Here is a 9,449-nt window from a genome sequence, read left to right on the forward strand (position 1 = left end):
ATTATATACCTGAGTGACTAAAGTGACCTTTTATTTTTGTCATATTTAATTTTCATTAAATATATAACTTTAAAAGATAAGTCAGTGGATACAAATACTATTAAATGTCTTTCAATGTGTTTTGTTTGATAGTTGGCATTGGTCTGTCTCGATAAGGTACCTTAGCACCTCCCCCCAGCACCTCACACACCCAATGTCTAAATAAATTAAAAAATTAAAAAAATGCCTAGTAGCACCTTGGAGACCAACTAAGTTTGTTCTGGGTATAAGCTTTCATGTGCATGTGCACCTTTTCAAATACCCAGAACAAAATTAGTTGGTCTCTAAGGTGCTACTGGACAATTTTTTAATTTATTTCGACTGCATCAGACCAACATGGCTACCTACCTGAACCCCAATGTCCGATAGTATAAAACATACATTACTCCTCCAAAACGATTCTCCTTGCCTCAAACAGCTTGAAATTGAACCGCTAGCAACTACTTAGATAATGAAATCTCTCTCTGTGTAAGCTAAAGGTAAAGGGACCCCTAACCATTAGGTCCAGTCGTGGCCGACTCTGGGGTTGCAGCGCTCATCTCGCTTTATTGGCTGAGGGAGCCGGCGAAGAGCTTCTGGGTCATGTAGCCAGCATGACTAAGCCGCTTCTGGTGAACCAGAGCAGCACACGGAAACGCTGTTTACCTTCCCACCAGAGTGGTACCTATTTGTTGTGTACTTAAGTCCTATTGATTTCAGTGGCAGCAATCTTAAATAAAACACGTCAATGAAATCAGTTTCACAGTTCAGCAAAATTATGAGGTCATATCAAACTATGGTTTTCGCTGAGAACCCCGAGCATGGTTTGTTTTCAACATGTACAGGTAACAATTATTAACACACCAGCCTTTGGAAGCCGCCTTCTATTAAATCAGACCCTGGTTCATATAATTCATACACCAAAGGGCATATCAGGATTTGGGAATTTGGCCCTCCAGGCATTGCTGGACTGCAACTCCCTCATCCTATGCAGCTTCATCATGCAGTGCCCTGGAGCAGATGCAGAGCACTTTCATTAATAGCTTGCCATATAGTGACAGCAGCAGTGCCTTAGTTAATAAGAGGCAGTCTTGTGGGGATTCATGTGATAATCTTATCCAAAAGCAGAAACCACATACCTTTTGCCTTCAACCAGAAGCCCACAAACCTTTTAATAATGCAGCTGTCTTTGGCTACAGTTCGTAATAAACAATGGAGAAAATATCCATATCTATTTCTTATTACATCCTCCCCAACCCCAAAAAACAAGTTTGAAGCCATGAGCTGCTGTGGTTCAAAAGCGTCAGTATTGGTCATCTTGCACACGTCTGCAAAATCTCTTCAGTCTTACCACTGTCTTGTACTTTTCCCAGACCTTATTTCATTACCCAAAGGAACATAAGTTACATCATGGATTAAAGAAACCAACTATTTATATAATGTAGGCACTTGAACCAAATCTCCATGTAGCTTTGGCTAATATATGGTGGTGGCAGCGGTGCATGTAGATGATGCATTTTAGACCCTGGTCTTATGGAGTGGCAGGGCTTCTTTAGATGGTCATATGTATTACCTCAGTTAGTACATCTGTCCTGCTTACTGCTGCAGTTGGGGGCCCTCCTGTTCATTCTGCTGAGTGGGATTCTGGACTTCAACCCCAAATCATGCCCTGATCACACTACTGTGGATAATAAGCAGGTAAAGTATAACATAGGAGAAACTGCCCCTTCTCATTTGCACTGTGCTGCTACATTTCTCCATAAATATATATATAGAGAGAGCGCACCCTTGAGGAAAAGAAGCCAGACTGAGTCATAATTCAAAGGAAGTGATCATAATGCACTATAAATTTCAAATATATATTTAAGGCTACAATCATAAAGGGTAGCACCCAAAGCCCTACTGGGCTGTTACCAGCAGAGAAATAGAAGCTGAGTGTTGGTGTGCTGATGACACTTCGCCCCACGACTCCCAAATAATTTAAAAAGAACTACCGTATTTTTCGCTCCATAAGACACACTTTTTCTTCCTAAAAAGTAAGGGGAAATGTCTGTGTGTCTTGTGGAGCGAATGCATGGTCCCTGGAGCTGAATTGCCCAGGGGCAAAAAGCAGATCATGTTTTGTTTTGTTTTTGAAAGAGGGAAGTGGGTGTTGAAACAAAGCCGCTGATCGGCAAGTGATCGGGGAGCGAGATAAGGGACGCTAGCAATAAAGGAGGCCGCCTGGGAGGGGGGAGGTAAAGACGGCAAACTTGCAAGGACAGGAGACAGGAAGACTAAAGCAATGAGGAGAGAAATTAGAAGAAGAGGAGGAGCAAAAAACTGCTCCAGCTAAGGAAAAGACACTAAGGCAAACAAGAAGGAAGGGAGTATTAAAAGAATGCAGCTGATTGGTAAGCGATTGGGGAAAGAGATAAGGGACGCAACAAAGGAGGCTGCCTGGGAGGGGGGAGGTAAAAGCCCTTCCTTCCTGCTGTGCTCTCCTGCAGTTTATTTTTAACAGTTAATTTGTTCGGACATCATTAAAAAGAAAATCCTCTGGCTTCTAGTGATAATAAGGCACCAAGTTGCCTGTCAAGCTCTTGTAAAAAGCAAGCTCTAGAAAACAACAAGAAGTTTCAGAGATAATGGAATGCTGACCTGTGCTGACAACTGGGAAGTATGAAAAGAGCCACACACCTGGAACTGGCTTCCTTATGCAGCCAGCTCTGCAAAATACTTCACCTGTTTACTGCTTTACCAAAAGTGCCTCTAAATTGTTATGGCTGTACTAGGCGCCTGCTCAAAACCTGGACAAGACCTAGAACAGTGGTTCTCAAAGGGTGTGACAGGAGAGGGTGGCAAGTGGGGCAGGAAGACTCAAGGACAATCAAAGAAACATTTAAACAGAACAGTATAGTATAGTATAGTATAGTATAGTATAGTATAGTATAGTATAGTATAGTATATAAAAATAATAATAAAAATTATATACAACCAGAAACAGTATCCTCTCTTCAATAGCATTGGCTACTCTTTTACAGCTCTCCATGACGTATTGTTCCAAACAGGAATTTTCAGCTCTTGACAAAAATGAAATATCTGAAGAGAGGAAGGCTTCTTTGTGTTTGATGAGGAGATGAAAGCTTGTTTGCCTCAAATTAGACTTAATATAAATGAGATTACCTGGCAAAAGCAAGCTCACACCTCTCACTGAGTTTGTATACAGTGGTACCTCAGGTTACATACGCTTCAGGTTACATACGCTTCAGGTTACGGACTCCACTAACCCAGAAATAGTGCTTCAGGTTAAGAACTTTGCTTCAGGATGAGAACAGAAATCATGCTCCGGCGGCGCAGCAGCAGCAGGAGGCCCCATTAGCTAAAGTGGTGCTTCAGGTTAAGAACAGCTTCAGGTTAAGAACAGACCTCTGGAACGAATTAAGTACTTAACCCAAGGTACCACTATACATACTTAAGGTTCACATGTAAGAGGCTCATTTATACAGTGGTACCTCGGGTTAAGTACTTAATTCGTTCTGGAGGTCCATTCTTAACCTGAAACTGTTCTTAACCTAAGGTACCACTTCAGCTCGGGGGACGCGGGTGGCGCTGTGGGTAAAACCTCAGTGCCTAGGACTTGCCGATCGCATGGTAGGCGGTTTGAATCCCCGCGGCGGGGTGAGCTCCCGTCGTTCGGTCCCAGCTCCTGCCCACCTAGCAGTTCGAAAGCACCCTTAAGTGCAAGTAGATAAATAGGTACCGCTTTATAGCGGGAAGGTAAACGGCATTTCCGTGTGCTGCGCTGGTGCCGGTTCGCCAGAGCAGCTTCGTCACGCTGGCCATGTGACCCGGAAGTGTCTGCGGACAGCGCTGGCTCCCGGCCTCTAGAGTGAGATGAGTGCACAACCCTAGAGTCTGTCAAGACTGGCCCGTACGGGCAGGGGTACCTTTACCTTTACCTTTACCACTTCAGCTAATGGGGCCTCCCGCTGCCGCCGCGCCGCCACCACACGATTTCTGTTCTCATCCTGAAGCAAAGTTCTTAACCCGAGGTAATATTTCTGGGTTAGCAGATTCTGTAACCTGAAGTGTCTGTAACCTGAGGTACTACTGTATGTTGGGAAAGATTCATGTTCTTATGCAGCTGCATTGTTTTATATGGTCTGGATGCCCCATGATCATATTATTAAGTAGTTGTGCTCTATGTTATAAAATCAAGCACTGCTAGTTGTTGTTGTTTTTTTGTTTCCCAATGTATTACTTATCAATAAAGAATTTGGTCTGTTTGGCATCCATCCCCGCTAGCTTCCTCAGATGCCAACTTATTTTATTAACTAGCATCCTTAAAGTTACACAAAAAGCAAATATAGCTGTGTTGACCCATAAGAAAAATGCCAACAATCTGTATGTGGGCAATATCTTTTCCGGCCAACCAAAATATCACAGAAGCAGCATGCATGCTTTCAAGTTCTCCATAGCTCTTCATCAAGCTAGATCATAAAAATATGAGAGGTGTGTGCTTGGGCGATCTGTGTCTACATTTGGTAAAAATCTTAAGATAGGAGTGTGGGAAGGAGGAGGCATTCAAATGAGGCTCTTTTTAGGTGCTCTGCAGGTGTCAAGCAGCCCTGCAGCCTCCTGCAAGGTGGAAACACACCATGACAGAGTCTCCATCTCTGGAAATAAAACCACCAGCTGGTACTCAGTTCTGTCTCCATCCTTTGATGAAAGACACATGTTCCTTGGTTACTGGAAGATGCTGCTTAATGAATATGGATTTTTAATTCGAGGTAATGAGCTGGATGAATTGCTGTTGACAATTCTTTAAATGCTTTCCCCCCCACAAGGATCAAATATTCAGAAAAGAAATATATTTTGAAAATACGGCTGAAACTTTTATAGTGCAATCTCATTCATATTTACTCACAGGGAAGTCCTACTGATTTCAATGGGACTTCCTCCCAAGTAAGTGTGCACAGGACTGCAACTTTAGCTGATAAATTGTTTTAACATATTTTGATGACTGGGTGGCCAGTTTGTAATACAAATAGTTCTAAAACTGCAATTGCCAATCTTCTGCCTTTCTTTAAAGCAGGAGTCAGCAACCTTTTTCAGCTGTGGGCTGGGTTACCATCCCTCAGACTTTGTGGGGGGCCAGACTATATTGGGGAGGGGGAATGAACGGATTCCTATGCCCCACAAATAACCCAGAAATAAAAAGACACATTCTACTTATGTAAAAACACGCTGATTTCCGGACTGTCCATGGGCCGGATTGAGAAGGCAGTTGGGCCGCATCCGGCCCCCGGGCCTTAGATTGCCTACCCCTGCTTTAAAGAGTCCCTCTCTTGTGTGAAAAAGGAAGGATACCATTCTCCCTCCCCCACATGTTAGGCATAAAGAAGCATAATTACTGGGAGGTGATATTCCTGGAGATACATCTAGGAAGGGAGGGACTGACTTTGCATTCTGTATTACCAGATGCACTGGAAGGAAAGCTGAACAGGGACCACAACAGCAGAGAAAGAGTTAAAGTCCCCTAAATACATCACACCAGTCTCCCAATTTGGACTGGGTGCCCTGTGCCTACTATTTCCTCAAGAAAAAATAATGCACTTGCTAATTGTGTGAATGGTGTCATGTTGAATTGTGCTGCTAACTATGGTTAGAACTGGTTTTGTTCCTTCCCGTTCCTGCAGTCAGGGGTGGGGGCTGGCATAATAGACTACAGTATAATGTAAACATAACTTTTATATGCACTGCAAAAGCAAAAGCAAAAGCAAAAGTGGCCCACTTTACTGCAGTATTTGCTTTATTGCGGAGGTCTGGAACTAAACCCACAATATCTCTGAGGTATGCCTGTATCTATACATGGCTCTGCATGCTTGGACAGGTGGTTTCATCTTAAGTGGCAATGGGACGGGTTATTTTTCTCACCCTGCAGAAGGTCCTCAAAAGAAATTGGCAGGAGGGAAATAAGGTGGTGCTTTTAAACTTGTGGTATATTGCATTGCATTTTATCAGCTGCGCACTTGCATTGAACTTTGAGAATTAGTATCTTGTTCCAGCTTCTTGGCTACCCCTCTGCATGGCAGAATGAGATCTTTGTGGCTGAATGCTGGTACGTCATTGAATTTATGATGGTATTGACTATGACAAACAGCTTTAGAGAGAGAGCAAAGAAAACTGAAAATATACTTAATATATATTACCACTTACTCCAGCTCCAGCACACTCCCACTGCTAATGTTAAAGCCAGGGGGGCTTGCTGGCGCCTTCATTCCACCTCTTTAGGCACCAGGTGAAAATGTTTCTCTATAATCAAGCCTTTGGCTGATTAAACAATCTATGGCCTTTCAAGTGTGTTTGTGGGTTGGGGAGGTAATGATTTGCTTTTGTGTTTTTGTTATGTGTTTTGTGTTCATATTTTGTATTTTTATGTTGTGAATTGCACCGTGATCCGTGGATGAAGGGCAGTATACAAATTTAATAAATAATAATAAAATAAAGTCAAATACATATGGCATTAGCCACAATCAATTTGTATCCCGTAGAAATACGCCTGTTTGACAGACTTCTAAAACCTACTTCTATTTGATTAGAAAATGGAAGTCACAATTAAGCTGAGGTTTGTACAGTTCAGACGAGCAAGTACAGGGGACACCTTCAGTGAATTGGAACTCGGCGCAAGGGATACAAGTTAGGTAATGGGCATTGAGTGAGGACATCCCTGCTCCCTCTCTGGTCTGCATAGCAACACAAGAATGAGACACAGTGGGGCAAAATAACTTCAATGTATTTCAAGCATCTATTGTGTACACTTAGTTCATACTAGAAGAGAAAATACTGTAATCTGCACCACATTGCTGCATTGGTTCAATGACATTTACTTTGTATGTTTTGACAAGTAATGTTGATTCATCACTGCTTTAATTGAGTGCACTACAAAAGTAAAATCTTGGCTTTCAATGTCAACAATTTATTCTCTGCATTATCCCACTTTATCACAACTGTCAACGTTCAGATTGATCCCGGTTAGCATAACTACTCCATGAATGCATGACATGCTTTCTAAACGTCTAACTGTGCAATGCAAACCCCAGATCTGCCAGGGTTCCAGTTTTGGTTCCAGCGCATCTAGGCCTGTCTTGGCTCAGCTTGGTCTACACAGATTCAAATGTCCCCCTCCCCCTCCACTGGTTCAGCGGGTGTAACTTCAGCCAACATAAAGTCCTTAAAAGGGGGTTTGGCAGGCTGTGGCAGAGGCAGGAATGCAGAAGGAGAGACATGCCAATTCCAAACCTCCTTAAGCTCATTCACATAGCTTGGAAACTTGGCAAAAGTTATGCTGGCAAAAATAGTGGTGAAAATCAGAGTTCCTCACAGAAATCAATGTGATGTGCTCAATTCTGAAAATTCAAGGCCCAAGTCTACCTACTGGACACACCCTCACTGGTCAGAAAGAGCACTCTGGTTATAGAACAACTCCCAGCCAATCAGAGGAAAACACCACCAAGCTATAAGCTGAGCACTATCCAGCCTCCTTTCACATCTTGCTTCTTGTGGTGTGGCATGCTGCCATATGAGCGTTGGGGTGGGGTGGGGGCTCAAAGCAGCTGGGTGAAGGGCACTAGAGAAACACTCCACTTTGAACAAAATGAGGAACAAACAATGTCTTCATGCCAACACTTCTCCCACAAGCTTTGCTCTCTAGCAGAAACTCTGGAGAACCACAGCAGCCAACACCCATGAGGAACATCTGGAAACACAAGGTTGGTCTGGGAGCAGAGGAGGACTCCCCAGGAGGAACCCCATTCCCAGCCCCAGACAAACAGGACTGGCAGCAATGGCAAACAGACTGTCCACTCCATGGAAGTGCCATCCCCAGCTCTCTACACAGCTCTCCATGCCAAGGGCCACACTCAAACCCTGAGTCTGAGTATGTGAACATGCTGTTGCCACAATGACATCTCACGCACCAGCCCCCACAACTGTTTGCTGTGGGTTTCCCTTGCAGGTGAGCAGGCACCATGGCTTGCTAGGCCCAGGGCTGCTCCTGCAACCACCAGTCCTCATTATCACTGCACTTTCATGTTACCTTGCGGAAGCACAGCTACAGTAGTCCAAGCAGAAGCTACAAAAACAAGCACCCCAGAGGAGGGACCAAGATCCACCAAGAGGCACACAGACAGACACATTCAGCAAGCTAAGCAGGATTTAACCCCACTTGTCAGATCTTGAGTGGCACTTAAATCCTGCTGTGTGGGCTGGATACTGGGAACAGGCACCTGCAGCCAATGCAGTCTTGACACTGGCTGAATTGATACTGATCACAAGTGATGTCAGCTGATTGGCAGGTAGGTGTGATTTATAGGAAATGACTTTGAGGACCAAGACTGGTCTGCGGGCTAGAGATTTCCCACTCCTGGTTTATGCCATCTCTCATTTATTCACCACCTGCTGAAGACACCCACCATTTGGGGTTGTTTTGCATGACTTATGCCATAGGAGAACTCACGCTTGTGCATTAGAAGATGGCGACCATCAGGGTGAACCTTGGAAATAAGCCGCCCTATACAAAGCCAACATTTGACACCCTCCCCGCAGGCCTCGCGGTCCCAGCTTAAGCCATAAAAACAAGGCAGCAGGCTTTGGGAGGGAGGTCTGAGGTGCTGGCAGGGTCCCAGAGCCCTCCTACTTCCTTCTCAAAGCCTGGTAAGCACTTTGGGAAGAAGGACTCAATGACCCTGTCAGAGCCCTCATGCCAACTTTTTGAAGCCAGGCAAGTGCTTACTGGTCTTTGAGAAGGCCCCCTCCTCAGTTGCACACCCAATTGCCCCCACACTACTCATGTTGCCCTAAATCTGAACTGGGCCACTCTGAAAAGGACTGTGGCACTGTAATCAGGTCAAAACAACACAAATCCAGTAAATCCTACAGCACAGGTGCAGCACAAGTCTTCTGATAATCAGCCTCTATCAATGTGATCTATTTTTGATCGTAGATATTTTTTTTAATGTACATCAATCCAAGTAAATGGGAACTCCAGAAGGGATGTTAATGTTGGGATTAAACAGTAAAGTATTTAAGTTCCAGAGCCCTGCTGGATATATTCCAAATGTAGATACTAATAAAGGCAGTCATGAGTTTAATCTCTGCAATGCTAAGCGGAGCAAAGTATATCGGATTTAGCACTAGTCAAGCTACAGAGGATGGGCAAATGAAAAAGTATCATTGTTCCAGGAGTATTTTAAATGCCAGTCAGGTTACTATCTCATGAGTAAAAGTTGCATCAGCAAATGTCCTTCAGATCAAAGATGCCCTTTCATTAACCCCAGTGGCTTCAACATATTCCAGCTAGCCACACGGATCAAACCATAATGCAAGTGGCCGCGCAATTATCCAAGCAAAAATAAACCCTGGTGTTCTTATTAGTAATGATGAAATCT

The sequence above is a fragment of the Podarcis raffonei genome, chromosome 9 (assembly GCF_027172205.1).
Source record: "Podarcis raffonei isolate rPodRaf1 chromosome 9, rPodRaf1.pri, whole genome shotgun sequence".
Lineage (NCBI taxonomy): Eukaryota > Metazoa > Chordata > Lepidosauria > Squamata > Lacertidae > Podarcis > Podarcis raffonei.